The following is a 13,624-nucleotide window of genomic DNA, read 5'->3' on the forward strand; positions in this document are numbered from 1 at the left end:
TGGAGCACAGTAGACATTTCAGATGTTGGCAGTCTGCAAGCTCACCGCTAGATGCCACTAAATCACACAAGATCCTCAAGTATTAACGCCAGACATGACACTTGAAGAAAGCAAAATACCTACCTATAAACATTTAAAATGTACAGCAATTTGTGCTGTGGAAAAAAAATTATGTTGAGATTTAAGATTCAAGAAGTTTATTGTCCTGTGCTCAGTAAAAACACAGCAGTTTACACCACACAATAAAATTAAATAAACTTAATTGCCAGTCTCCCTTCACGCAAAACAATAAAATTAGATTAAAAGATAGTTTTTAAGAAAAATAAATAAACAAATGAGCAGCAAACTGAAGTTACAAACCTGAGTCTAAAAATGAAGTGCACTATTGTGCAAATATTGCAACAAATCAGATCAGGTTGTAGCCTCAGAGGGTGTGATGGGAGAGGGGCAGTGTTTGTTACTGTTATTCAGCAGTTTTGATGTAAATATGGTCATTGCATATTTGTTTTGTTAATTATCTTCTATGTCTGAATCTCATCTTTGAAGGCAAATTAATGTAAATGTTGGTGGCAGGAAGAAAAAAGTGTAATTTAAGTGACACAGTAATTATATATAATAATAGAATTCTAGATTAATGTATATATAAAAAATCCTTGGTTGCTACTGTAATTAATCATTACAATAGCAGGCATGCCCCAAACCTGTGGCATTATGAGCAGGTGGCACTAATTAGATGTCACGTGGGACTGATTGGCTGTTACCCCGCTGGCCCGTAGCTAACTAAAGATAGTTCCCTGATTTCTTTTGATACAAATGAGTAACTGCGTTGTCTGCGTTTTGAAGAAAACCCTGCGGTTAAACAGCTCGATTACCACCAGCCGTGGAATATTATAAACCAAACTCCTGGTAAAAATAAGATTTAAGGAGCTGGCGTCACCCAGGAAGAGCAGGCTAATGTTAGCTGCTAACTTAGCTTTTAGGAGAAGACGCTTTTTTCGTGTGTGTAGCCGTGTGTGTCACTCGGAGAGGATGGTACCTGGTCAACAACAACAGGCTCGAAGAATCTCAGGGAACTTTGTGAGAGGATTACAAAACATAAAAGCAGCAGGACAACGCTGTAAAACTGAAAGACCCAAATGGACAGCGCACACAAACAGGGAGTTTAACAGCCAGGAGAAACAGGTATGTGCTCTCCCAGTCACATTATCACCTGTGGTTAACTGTGTAGGAAATGGGAAAAGATGTCAGTCTGTAAAACTGGGTACATTTTAGGGTTTGCCTCACCAGTTTCCAACCAAAAATACCAGTGGGTAAAATGACTGAATACTGTCATTTCGTATACCAACATTTAGTTGATACTATCTGAGAAGTACAGCAAAAAAGGTAAGAGTTGTTAGTTTTAATAAGCCACATTTCACTGACTATTTCCTGTTATTGTATTTTTCCTTAGCACTGGAAAGGGGGGGATAGGCTAATCATTTAATCATTAATCAGCTGAAGCTAAATAATTATGTTTGACCATACTGCCTCAGTGCTAACATGTTGGGTGTTAAAGGCCTGAAAAACATGATCACAATCTAGTCTTAATGACATTCAGTAACACAGTGAAGGGCTATGTTAAACATTTTATCTTTGCCTCATAGGCACTGACATAAAGTGCACTTGAGTAATTGACTGTGAGGTTGTGTGTGTGTGTGTGTGTGTGTGTGTGTGTGTGTGTGTGTAATTGTCTTGCCTGAGACTGCCTTGTCTTTTAGTTAGCATCTTGCCTGTACATTGAGGACTCCCTGGGAATGGATCCCTGGTGTTTCTGTGAATATGCATGGCTGTCTGCATGCATGATTAATTCCTTGTGCAAATGTCAGCATATGGGATTGGAATGAAAATGGAACTGTATGCCTGCAGCGTGTATAGTCACGGTTTAGCTCTTAACTTTACTCTGCTCTCGCGCAGGATTGATTTATCTACGTCCACACATCTGATTAAGAAGTAGGCTATGCAAAAACATTGCAGGGACCAGAGCAATTTAGCTGATCATATGAAAACAACGGTGATCTGTGACATGGTTGTTTCACAGTATATTGGGCTGTGATTGTAGGTTTTCCTGTGAAACTCAACAAAGATGATTTTGGGTATATCTAGTTATTTGCTATTGTCAGGGTCAGTCTCACCTGCAAATGGTTGTTGGGGGGCAAACCTAGTAAACTGACAAGCTGGTGATAGTTTGCCTCTTACTCCATGATTACTGGTATTAGTGATTGTAGAGTCACTCAGCTCTCTGCTGCTGCTGCTGGTCAGTATGAAAAAGGTTTTACTCAGCAGCTCCTGAGTTTCAGTATTTATGGCGACATGGATGTGCAAGCAGGGTTATAGGAGCAAGTCTATGAATCAATCCTTTATTTAAAGTATAGAGAACTCATAGGCTGTGTAAAGAGCAGTGGTTCCCTACTAGTCCAGTCACTGGGTCCAGATTTCTCCTTAGTCATTAGTTTAAGGTCCTCACAGTTTAATACATTCAGTGTCATACTTGCGTTTGGCCATGTCATCGAGCTAGTTTGCTGACTCTGTCAAGAAACTGTCCATTGGTCACTAACTCTACAGCGGGAAACGGCATTTTAAAATAAAAACTCTGTGCTGGAAATTCACTGTAGCCTATGTGAAAATAAAGTGTGTAGACACGTTCACGAGTCACTTAATGTCCATTCAGAATGGACCGTGACCCACTTGTGGATCGCGTCCCACCAACTGTATGCACTCAGTCAGGGATGTTTGTTTTGGTTAATTTTGATTAAATTCTGGGGTTAATCTGATGTGAAATACAAAAGGCCTTTCTTTTTAGGGTGGCCTTCGACCAAGTCATTGAGCTTTAACGCTGCATTTCAAAATGCTATCCACTTAGAGATGTTGAAATTGTAATGTTTTGTGATGTAAATGTCTTCACTTTTACTTTATTTTCTGTTGGCTTTGCTGACAGACAGCCTGCTTACCGAATTAACGTGTCGAAAAATAACACCCACTGCACACCCTCCATCCCCACTGGTTGGCTAGCCTTGCCCACTCTGCACTACACACAGGCCTGGTCGGGTGGAAGTTAGCTAGCAGTGCTGCTCATTTGGTGAATGGCGCTGGTACTATAATGCTGTCCTGTACAGGTAAAACACATATCTCACAAGATGGTGCCCTATGGCAAGCCGTTTTAACATTTAATCGCTAAGTTTGACTATCCGGAATTACCATTATAGATATCAACAACGTCATTTTGACTAGTAGTAATGTCATTGTGACTAGTATGAATTTTAATTGAAGATATCTGTAACGTCATTCTGACTAGTCAAAACTGAATTACAGATATCTATAACGTCATTCTGACTAGTCAAAACTATGGCAAGCCGTTTTAACATTTAATCACTAAGTTTGACTATCCGGAATTACCATTATAGATATCTATAATGTCATTTTGACTAGTAGTAATGTCATTGTGACTAGTATGAATTTTAATTTAAGATATCTGTAACGTCATTCTGACTAGTCAAAACTGAATTACATTTATCTGTAACGTCATTTTGACTAGTCAAAACTGAATTACAGATATCTATAATGCCATTCTGACTAGTCAAAACTGAATTACAGATATCTATAATGTCATTCTGACTAGTCAAAACTACAGTTCCAGATATCTGTAATTCAGTTTTGACTAGTAAGATTCAAACTATTTTTGCCATTCATGTGTATGGGGTTTGTCATTATAGATATCTACAATTACATTATGACTATCTATAATTCCAGTTTGAGATATCTACAACATCATTTTGACTAGTCATAATTCAGTTGTAGATATCTACAACGTCATTTTGACTAGTCATAATTCAGTTGCAGATATCTACAACGTCATTTTGACTAGTCATAATTCGAATTCAAGATATCTACAACGTCATTCTGACTATATGAAACTCAATTCAAGATATCTAGAAAGGACCATGTAGATATCTTCAATTGATGATAATTAAAGATATCTTGAACTTGAATTATGACTAGTCAAAATTAAATTGTAGATATCTTAAACTGGAATTACAGATATCTACAATTCAGTTGCAGATATCTGCAATAAGAATTGCAGATATCCGCAACTACATTGGAGATATCTATAATGACAAACTTATGAGCTTCATACACATGAATGGCAAAAGTAGTTTGAATCTTACTAGTCAAAACTGAATTACAGATATCTGTAATTAGAGTTTTGACTAGGTAAAATTATGTTGCAGATATCAGTAATGAATATCCAGTCTAGCGATTAAATGTTAAAACGGCTTGTCATAGGTGCCCTGTTCAAAACATGTAACAGACGTGACATCACCTTTACATCTTCCTAGTGCAATCAAAGGTTGTCACAAGGCAACACAGCAAAAAAGTGAAGTAATACATCAGATTGGCATAAAGAGACACCACTTAAGATTGTGTTTCTGTTTTGCTGGGCTTTAGGCAAATTTAAAGCCTGTTATCACTAATTCTAAATATCACGACTGCTTTCTTTCATAATGAATAGTAATATGGCACTGTGGCGAAACCCTAAGGGAAGATTTCTTATCACTTCCAACCAGGGAGATCAAAGTGCAGGGTAAGCTGCTCAAGATATTGAACCCCCTCCACCCCCAGTCACCAGATGTCTAGATAAATGCCTCTAAGGATGGTGCCATTAACCATTTAACCACCCTGCTGTGCTGATGTGAAAAATAAGAGGGACATTTGGCCGTGTTATGAGCTATGTTGTAGTTTTATGTTTGCTTTAGAAGTGTCTTGCTGCAGTAGCATTTAATTGCTGGAGGAGCTCAAAGGAAAAGCTTTATTTCATTAAGTGCAACACTGGTTATTATACTGCAGAACCAGCCACTCTCTCCACTGGATATAATGACCAAAAGCAATACTGTTATGAAGGTATTGTCTGTTTACTGCTGTAGTTGAACTGTGAACACACTTGCAAGTGTTACAGCACTACTTTCATTTTTCCGTCTCTTTTGATCAGTTGAAATTAAATTGGATAGCAACCATCGACATTTTCCAAAGATGTTTTTGTAATTAAAGCAACGTGTCCACAATGACGTATGTTTCTGTGTCCTTGAGCTGCTTTTTTTTAATGTCAAACTGCTCTGGGAAGTTTAATTGTAAATGTAAAATATAAAATTTGCCACAGCTTGTTTGTTTTTGCTAGAATGGGGACAGGTTGTGTTGGCCAGCTCGGTAGTGTGCCTTTTATAGGAATGTGTAGGCAGAAGGAACCATTGTAATCGAGCACTGAGAGCTGGGGGTGGCAAAGAATGCTTGCTAATGAACAATGATGGATGAGGAAAACAATTTATTCAGATGAGAAGAAACTGCATTACACCAGATATGTTGAAGATTGTGCAAGTGCAATGCAAGGCACAGGAGGGAGAGGGAAACAGGTGACCTATTGCAGATTCCAATCATATTCATGGTGAGATAAACCAGACCTTTTTTTATTCTTTAATTTCTACATACTGTTGCCATGTCATTATAATTGTAGCAATTTGTGATTTTATGTTCATTATAATAAATAAGTTGTCAAATTCAAATCAGCATAAAGAAGCAATTGTAGCATCACTAGAATGCTATTCAAATATCCAATCACCTCAGTCATAATCATAACCTAATCAATCATGCTGATAACATCCAGTGGCAACATTGCTGTCATCCATATCCATGGCCTTGTCGCTTACTCATACATGGTTACTCTATATTTTTGGGGGTTCAGAACATTCACTAATTTTTTGCTATTAAGGTAGAGTTTATGTTGTCAAATTTAGCATGAAATAAACTCCTTAATCAGCCACCAAAGAGGCGGCAAACAATGTGGCTGTCAGGTGACTCACAGCAAGCAATGCCAAACCAAATGTGTCATCTTTTCAGATGAAATAGAAATGTCATAAAATGGCATCTTCTGGAGGCAAGAGAACAGTCTCAAATATTTCTTATCCTGGCCGTGACCAGAATCACAAGAGATCATGTAAAGGAAGCTGTTGTGACTCCTTAAACTGAAACACCTTCCTCTTCAACCACCAGAGGGCACTATTGCCCTGTCTGATTCATTCTCCCTGCCACTGCTCGGGGCGTTTTCCCAGGCCAGGGTGCTTGTTCAGTACAGACTGGTTGCTGGCTGCATGTAACAGCTCAGGGTACTGGCTTTGAAAACCATGAACCTCCTCCCACTCCTGACACACTCCTTTTTGCTGCCTTTCTGGAGGCAGCTATGTCTTTACACTCTTAATCACACTGCTGGGGCTCATGGTGGTGTGTGTATCGTTAGGGGGTATTTGTGTGTGTGTGTGTGTGTGTGTGTGCGCAACTCTTGTAGCCTGTTTATGTTGTGATAATGGCAATCGATGATGATGATGATGATGTGCAGTAAATAATGACAATGGTGCTTAGGCTGCATTTTGCATGATTGTTTAATGGTTGACATTTTACAATGGTTATTAAATATTATGTACAATGGGCTTATTTGCATCTGTTACTCACATGATGATCATGATGCAAGGTGATACTTGCTGACCACGTCCTACTGTACAAAGAATATGCGTTGTGATAGCCAGTGTGTGTTTTCATCATAAACTTGTATAGTTTAGACTGAACATACAATAACTCTGTAATTATAGTAATTATTATAAATAAATACATAAAGAAACAAACAAAATGAGAGTCCTCTAATACAAATAATGTATGTGGACTTTGTTATGCAATAAACACTGATATGTTTGCTGAGGATAGAGCTAGAAAATGGTGTCTTCTGCACTCCCCCTGTTTTGATATGTAGACCTGTATTGCAGAGTGGGCTATATTTCAAGCTAAGACAGAAAATACAAGAGAACACAGCTTGATGCTTTCTTCACCAGCTGACTGGATCCCCAGTAGGGCCAAATGGCTCTGCCTGTTTGTATTTCTTGACCTTATCCTCAGCCTGATCCTGCAGTGACACAGGAGAGCCCTGCCTTTCAGGCTGAGGAGATGTCTCTCCAAATAAATCCGAGAGAGCACAGGCACCTGCTGAGTCCATATTTCTCCTCTTGCAGTGCAGGGATTTGGAGAAACCACTATATGCTTTATACAGTTTTCTGGTTTTGTTCTAGCTGTTTTTCTGAGTTAAGAGAAAATGATTAATTATTAGCACAGTTTTTTTTAAATTTTTTTGGGGCTTTTTAACCTTTTAATGTATAGGACAGACAAGCGTGAAGGGGGGAGAGAGAGAGGGAGTGACATGCAGTAAAGGGCCACAGGCTGGAGTTAAACCCGGGCCGCTGTGGCAAGAGCCTTGTACATGGGGCGCCTGCTCTACCACTAAGCCACCAACGCCCCAACACAGTTTAAAAAAATGCTAAACATCATAACTTTGGCCACACAGCTCATACTGTTGAATATGTATGTGCAAACATACAGTACAGGCCAAAAGTTTGGACACACCTTCTCATTCAATGCGTTTTCTTTATTTTCATGACTATTTACATTGTAGATTCTCACCGAAGGCATCAAAACTATGAATGAACACGTGGAGTTATGTACTTAACAAAAAAAGGTGAAATAACTGAAAACATGTTTTATATTCTAGTTTCTTCAAAATAGCCACCCTTTGCTCTGATTACTGCTTTGCACACTCTTGGCATTCTCTCGATGAGCTTCAAGAGGTAGTCACCTGAAATGGTTTCCACTTCACAGGTGTGCCTTATCAGGGTTAATTAGTGGAATTTCTTGCTTTATCAATGGGGTTGGGACCATCAGTTGTGTTGTGCAGAAGTCAGGTTAATACACAGCCAACAGCCCTATTGGACAACTGTTAAAATTCATATTATGGCAAGAACCAATCAGCTAACTAAAGAAAAACGAGTGGCCATCATTACTTTAAGAAATGAAGGTCAGTCAGTCCGGAAAATTGCAAAAACTTTAAATGTGTCCCCAAGTGGAGTCGCAAAAACCATCAAGCGCTACAACGAAACTGGCACACATGAGGACCGACCCAGGAAAGGAAGACCAAGAGTCACCTCTGCTTCTGAGGATAAGTTCATCTGAGTCACCAGCCTCAGAAATGGCAAGTTAACAGCAGCTCAGATCAGAGACCAGATGAATGCCACACAGAGTTCTAGCAGCAGACCCATCTCTAGAACAACTGTTAAGAGGAGACTGCGCCAATCAGGCCTTCATGGTCAAATAGCTGCTAGGAAACCACTGCTAAGGAGAGGCAACAAGCAGAAGAGATTTGTTTGGGCCAAGAAACACAAGGAATGGACATTAGACCAGTGGAAATCTGTGCTTTGGTCTGATGAGTCCAAATTTGAGATCTTTGGTTCCAACCGCCGTGTCTTTGTGAGACGCAGAAAAGGTGAATGGATGGATTCCACATGCCTGGTTCCCACTGTGAAGCATGGAGGAGGAGGTGTGATGGTGTGGGGGTGTTTTGCTGGTGACACTGTTGGGGATTTATTCAAAATTGAAGGCACACTGAACCAGCATGGCTACCACAGCATCCTGCAGCGACATGCCATCCCATCCGGTTTGCGTTTAGTTGGACGATCATTTATTTTTCAACAGGACAATGACCCCAAACACACCTCCAGGCTGTGTAAGGGCTATTTGACCAAGAAGGAGAGTGATGGAGTGCTGCGGCAGATGACCTGGCCTCCACAGTCACCGGACCTGAACCCAATCGAGATGGTTTGGGGTGAGCTGGACCGCAGAGTGAAGGCAAAGGGGCCAACAAGTGCTAAACACCTCTGGGAACTCCTTCAAGACTGTTGGAAAACCATTTCAGGTGACTACCTCTTGAAGCTCATCGAGAGAATGCCAAGAGTGTGCAAAGCAGTAATCAGAGCAAAGGGTGGCTATTTTGAAGAAACTAGAATATAAAACATGTTTTCAGTTATTTCACCTTTTTTTGTTAAGTACATAACTCCACGTGTTCATTCATAGTTTTGATGCCTTCGGTGAGAATCTACAATGTAAATAGTCATGAAAATAAAGAAAACGCATTGAATGAGAAGGTGTGTCCAAACTTTTGGCCTGTACTGTATCGGCGCACCTGCGCTTTGCCAACTGGGTGTGGCCAGGCGGATTTTGTAAGTTTGGCACACCGTGCGCCCTGGCGCAGCTACTCCTCTATCCCACCTCCGTCCCTCCTACTGGCGCAAGTCGGAAAGAGGGAGGAAAGAAGGCGTGGAGTGGGTTTTACACACATCACACCAATCAAATGAGTCCCTCTCCTCGCCCTTAAATGTGCTGCGCAAAGGTGTAATGAGAGTTTACTCAATTCGCCATGGCGGAAGAGAGCAGCAGCGTCAGACAGCCAAACTTCTCCCAGGAGGAAACTGATGCTTTGGTCCAGGAGTCCAAGCTCGCAGTGTCCGAATATACGGAACTGCGAGCAGACCTCCATGGGCTGATGATGCAAAGGTAGCCTGGGATGAGGTCACCACAACTGTAAATCAATGTTGCATTTCTCTCATGCGCGCGTGCTCTCTCTTTCTCTCTCGCAGTGTCACTCGGTTTCTTCTCTTTTGACTTTTCTAAGACGGCAGTTGCAGAATATATATTCCCTATCTGATGCTGTGGCTGTTTGTGGTTGGCTGAGAGGGATGTGAACTCATTAGTTTGCAACTGTGTTAATCAAATCAGGTTGGGTTTCCATTACGCGTGCCAAACGTGCCAAACGGTGCCAATCCTAGGGTTGGGTCGGTTCTCGGTAATACCAATTCGGTCCGGTACTCCGTCTTGGACCGTCCACAAGCCCTGTGCGCGCAAAGCACGACCACGTGGACTCCACTCCGCGCACCAGTGTCACACAAAAGACTGTTCGGCATGTATTTTTCACATCGTGGGGATTTTTCACGGACATTTTTACACGGAGTCCGTTCCACTTGTAGTACGCCCGAGTCTGTGGGCACCTGTGTCTGCCTCTCCGCCAAGCAAGCTGGAGAGAGAGGGGGGTGGGGTGGAGACTGAGCTAGGAGGTGCGAGTGCGCATGCACCTCTACTGTAGCCAGGAGTTTGTTTAATAGTGACGGGGAGTCGATAATGGCGGACAATTTAGTCTCAACGAAATCAAAGAATGTGCGACTATGGCAACACTTCGGCTTTGAGCCAGACGAAGGAGGCAGCCCTTGTTTGCACTGATTGAGTAAGCTGCAAAATTTATTTGTAAGGAATAAAAAAAACGTGTTACTGTCACTCTGTTGTCCTAAGGTCGTTTTTTATTTAATGAGTCAATTGCGCCCCCAAGTGGCGAAAATCCGATATTACCGACTTGATGCGTTTTTTTTACAAAAACCGGACCGTTTTTTTTTTTTTTTTTCCTCATACCGATCCAACCCTAGCCAATCCCCTTTGATCTGGCATCAGATGTGACGGGACAGTCGATATAGAGATACATTTATGTGCTGATTGCAGATAGTTGCATTGAATAGTGGTTTTTTGGGTATTTATTGCATCGTTAATGTGCCTGATATTCTGGAAACCTGCCTGTGAGGTTTTGGTGACGTGTGCTCACTGTCCGCTGGTCAGCCAAACTTCGGCTTACACCGGCTGCGCTCCCCTTGTGCTGACAGTAGACGTAGTTTCAGTTGGCGAGCTTTTAGCGCACCTTCGACGAAGCCTTTTGGCATGAAACTGTCACTGCGCCAAGCTGGATCTGTTGACACCTCCCCCTGCTGTGCCGCCACACTCATCTCAGCGCACCTCGGTCTGCCAAACTACCAAACTGAGCGCGCCTCGGGTTGCGCTGCTCGAAACTAGCTCTGCGCGGGGTTTTTTTTTGTTGGAAACTAGAGCCCAAGTGTTAACATACGGTGCTGCCAATGAGCCCTCCAAATTTTCAAGTACCACCAAACCAGTGGTGACACCCAGACTTGTCCTTCCACCTATTCTGCAGAAGAAACCAGAGGTGACTGTGTATCTGGTAAGAGTGTGTTCCCTAAATCCAGGAAAAGGGTCACCAGTGAACAGGGATGTGGTGAACGAGAAGACCAGCTGGAGGTATCCAGCACACAGAGTGTTGAGGGCACCAAAGGAAAGACCAAAATGTGAAGCAACAAACCGAGACCTACAAAATCAGAAATCCAGGAAGTGGAGAAGAATTGGATCCAGTCTTGCAGGTCACCAGAGAAGATGAGAGGAGGGAGGGTTGTGTGGGCAGACAGAGCAGGAGTAAAGCCAGTGGTAGGGAGAGGGAGGGCACAAACAATTTGAATCTGGCACATGTTGGCTCCCTTAAACACACTTGCCCTCAATTAGTGCACGCTACCCACATCATAAAATACAGGCGCATTGGGTAACTTCAGGCCACAGTTGTCCGTCCTTTAATATCATCACTATGGATTGTAACGATGAGTCTTAATAATATTAATACTAGTGACTAGTGATTTTGAGATGCTTAAAATTCGCTCACCAGGTACTCATCACGAGTGGTCCTTTGATCCTGTTAAAGGATTTTTGTTTTTCCATGCCCCCTTGAGGAAACGGATGTCTACGAAGTATCTCTGGTGCTCTGCCGTTGCGTCGTTGGTTTGTCATTTGTTCTACATATGATGGGAGAGAAAAGACTCTTTAGGTTGGACTGCTGAGATTATCGATCTTTCGTACTAAGGTCTACTTTTGCATCATCGCCCCCCCCCCCCCAATCTCTCCCTAAACGCTCCACCTTCAAAGGTCACTACACTTTAACAGTATACACATCTTAGCTTTTCCAACATGGTGAGTGACCTTGTCCCATTTGAGTTTATATCGATCTTTTAGACTTCTGTTTGTGTGTGTGTGTGTGTGTCCACAAAAACACACCAAACCTGAGTCACATAGAACTGTACTGTATTTACAAGCCCTTATTCTTGTTTTGATTCAGGTTTGTTGCATGCACAAGCACAATGTATTGCGTTGGACTATTTACTGTATACCCTTAAGCAACAAGAGTTCTCCCGATTAAAAGGCTCACTTCAGCCCTGTCATAAATAGTTGAAATAGGAATAAATGAGTAGCCTCAGGTTATTTATGTCTGTTTTCTCTCTGTGTGTGCCTGTGTGTTGTCATTTCCACGCACCCTTTCTCTGTAGTGATCCATCTGTTTCTGTCCTCTCAGTCAGTTGTGGGAGGAGGTTAACCTTTTCTCTGTTGACACACACCACATTTTGCTTTTCACACATATGATTAACCATTGAACATGAGTTAGGTATTACTCAGTCTGACATGAATGTCAAGCATGTACATACACTGCATGGTTTCAGCACCCTCCCAAAGACACACACACACACACACTGTTCTCTCTGTGCTCTGCAATGTCCCAGTGGAGATCATTAAGGTCATGGAGATAATTAAGGTTTCATCTAATCTTATCTGATCTAATCTAACATAATGTAATATGACATAATATAATCCCCCACACACAGCAGAGCAGTGACATAGACCTAGCATTCTAATTTTTTTGCAAATGCAATAGAAATTGCATTTAGATGGGACATTAGTAGATTTCAGCACATGCGTAAACACCCTGCAGTAGAGTACAGTGTAGGGTTCGAAAACTTTTCCAATAGGGAGAAGTCTGACTCTAATCTCTTTTGGTTACATTTATACTTGTTTGTATCCGTATCCTGACAGAATCTTAATGGAACTTCTGCAGTAGAAATACTAGGATTTTGATGTCAAGTTTAGATAAGGCCATAGGTGTGTTATGGGAAAGAAAAATTCAGACCTTTTAGGATCATAGGGATAATAAAAGTAACTTCATTTAATGGACAGTTATATTATCAGCCACAGGTTAAAGGAGCTATATGTAAGAAATCTAAAGCAAATAGTCGCAAAATCATCCTAATATGTCACAGAGACTAAGGAATAATGTTCATATAACATACTGATCTCACCGACAACAACAGTACAGCCAGAATATTTGCATTTAAAAAAAAAAAATTTTTACAGTCCGCAAATCATGTTTATGTTTTGAATTTGTGTTTTGGCCTGTTGCGCCACCCACCGCCGTCTACCAGTCACGCAGTCAGTAGAGTCTCAGCATCAGTTACAGTTACGACTGATCTGCAGCAGCACGGCAAGCAGCATTAGCAGTGTCCCAGTACATAGCATTAGCAGTCTCCTCAGCTGTATCCCGGCAGCAGCGTTAGCAGCAGAGAAGCCAGACTTGCTCGAACGGTCAGCTGAAAACTGAAAATCAAGGACGTGGCGACACAGCCCTGCCATGGCAGTTGCCCGCGGGCAAACAAATCAGTCTCCAGCGTGCCACTGTCCAGCAACCTCAAATCTGTAGGGGAGGGGGGGGCGGACACGACTCGCAGCAGTATTTTGAATTTGAGTGCAGTAACCGTTTTGGCCACATTCTTACATACAGCGCCTTTAACACTGAATGCAGACAAGCCACCCTCCTATAATTGATTTTATGTGTTGTAGGATGGAGAATTTGTCATCTATTACAAAATCCTCTTGTAATTTGGCCCTGGTTAAAATGTCATCTGGATGGATGCAGTTACTAAGAAACATGGCTAGTATTTTAACGCCCACATCCCACTGCAATACTTATCTGATACAAATCAGGGCAAAACAGGGAATGAGCTGGTGTTTCAGGCCTTGA

General features: G+C 41.7%; 1 long non-coding RNA gene across 1 annotated transcript in view; it reads left to right on the top strand.

The window, feature by feature from the left end:
• The first annotated feature begins 755 nt into the window (after positions 1-755).
• The window catches only part of LOC117260676 (uncharacterized), a 69,811-nt gene continuing 56,942 nt past the window's right edge, over positions 756-13,624 (top strand). The window contains exon 1 of the long non-coding RNA XR_004501943.2: positions 756-1,182. This is a non-coding gene — a long non-coding RNA (uncharacterized LOC117260676). The remainder of the gene's footprint in view (positions 1,183-13,624) is intronic.

Source organism: Epinephelus lanceolatus, chromosome 2, assembly GCF_041903045.1.
Source record: "Epinephelus lanceolatus isolate andai-2023 chromosome 2, ASM4190304v1, whole genome shotgun sequence".
NCBI classification, from domain to species: domain Eukaryota; kingdom Metazoa; phylum Chordata; class Actinopteri; order Perciformes; family Serranidae; genus Epinephelus; species Epinephelus lanceolatus.